Raw genomic sequence first — 1,928 nt, 5'->3', positions numbered from 1 at the left:
ACACTGAAAGAGCCGTGAGTACAGAAACACCCGACACGCTCAATCCAGTATGGGATGAGTTGGACTGTGGTGTTGATGTTGTCCGTACAGCTGGAGGAGGTTCAGACTGAGACCTTGTACAATTACATAATAAACTTTATGCTCATTTAAACCGTTTACAGTTCACTGCATTGATCTGTAACGATTTACAAGTGAAATTAATATTGTTGAAATTGCATCAATCTACTTGAATCACCCTATACATTTAACCACAATCCAACACCACTAAGATCACTTTTAAACAGCATTCATTCAGACAGACAGCAGGTTATGGCCAACTCACACCCTGCAGGACATATTTAGAACTGATTAGATCATTTCTAATTACAAATGTTTACCAGCTTGTTTACTTTAGGGGAGAACTGCAGTTGGGTTTCCTGTGGAATCCACCTTGTAACTTTGCCCAACACCATCCCACCACTTACTTACCTATAAAACCACATGCAGGATGAAATCTCTCTCATTTCCAGCTCTGCTCAGACTGATCATCATCTCCTGGAGCTGAAGCTGCAGCCATGATCGTCCATCCTCGTTCTCTCCTCCTGGGTCTGCTGGTCATCCTCTACCTTCCGTCCGGTGCAGTGGGAGAACGTAAGTTGAAGTTCATGTTTGAGTTTCTGTCTCCTTCATAGCACAAACTGTCATCTCTGTCTGTTTATTATAACTGGAACTATTACATGTTGAACTGGTCTTTAACTTGCTGTTCCGACTCGATCAGATTATAAACATACGGCACAAGTTTATTATGTGGTGTGGATGAACTGATAGACTGTAGCACTGCAGCTTCATTCACAGTGTTAATAAGAAGAGTAAAGTTAGAGACAATCACACCTGCTGTAGCACCATTACACTCACTAACACTGCCATCTACAGTTCACTACAGCACCTCCTCACTCTTTACTACAGCACCTCCTCACTCTTTACTACAGCACCTCCTCACTCTTTACTACATCACCTCTTCACTCTTTACTACAGCACCGCCTCACTCTTTACTACAGCACCTCTTCTCTCTTCACTACATCACCTCTTCACTCTTCACTACATTCTGCTTCATTTTATTATTTATATTTTTTTCTCACACAGATGTAAATGCACCAAAGAAATGCTGTTTCAGTTTCTATACCAGACCAATCCCTGTAGCTGTCATTAGTCAGTACGAAGAAACAAGACGTGACTGTCCAAGAGCTGGAGTGATGTAAGTTCTCACCCCCGTCCTTTATTCCTTTATTAATATTGGAATAAGACGAACTTTAATACAGTTACTTTAAGCTGCTGTTCTCTATTCACTCTTACTGTTGTCACTTTGACCCACTGCAAACTTTAACACTACAAACCTTTCCTGATATTATATATATTAATCAGATACATTTTCTATGATTATCTATCAGCTCTATTAGACTAAAACACTGATGCTCATCTTTCCTTCACTGCAGTTTTACCACCAAGAAGGGTCCTGTGTGTGCGGACCCCGGCTTTGGGTGGGTGAAGCGAGCCAAGGACATAATTGATCGTAGATTTGTTGAAGGTTCATCCTGAACTCAGTCGAGTGATTAAATCTTCTCTCTATTAATGGGAAACTAACTCCTTTTAATATTCCAGCTCTTTATTACTACAGCAGTGTACTCGTCTCTGATTGGGTGAAGGAATAAAGCTTTTCTGTTTTTTATTAAGTTATCTTTGAACATTAAGTACAGACTGGAGGAATGTGGTGTAGATCAGAATATAATACATGAATCAAATGTATTCAGTGTTTTACATCAGCACGATTTCCTTTCACACTTTAAACGTACAGAAAACATTTACAGATATTTGTATTGGAGTCTGTAATCTGTGGCTGTACAAATGTAATAATGTTTATATAATGATTCAAATATTATAAACTCTACACC

The 1,928-nt window shown here is 39.4% G+C and overlaps 1 long non-coding RNA gene across 1 annotated transcript; it reads left to right on the top strand.

The window, feature by feature from the left end:
• Nucleotides 1-337: 337 nt before the first annotated feature.
• Nucleotides 338-1,705, top strand: LOC108412703. Its single transcript, XR_005131340.1, has 3 exons — nt 338-630; nt 1,123-1,234; nt 1,473-1,705. It is a non-coding gene; the product is annotated as an uncharacterized LOC108412703 (long non-coding RNA).
• Nucleotides 1,706-1,928: the final 223 nt, after the last annotated feature.

This window comes from Pygocentrus nattereri, chromosome 2 (assembly GCF_015220715.1).
Source record: "Pygocentrus nattereri isolate fPygNat1 chromosome 2, fPygNat1.pri, whole genome shotgun sequence".
In the NCBI taxonomy this organism is placed as follows: domain Eukaryota; kingdom Metazoa; phylum Chordata; class Actinopteri; order Characiformes; family Serrasalmidae; genus Pygocentrus; species Pygocentrus nattereri.
Note: the sequence above shows the minus strand (reverse complement) of the source record. Positions and strands in the feature narration are given on the sequence as shown.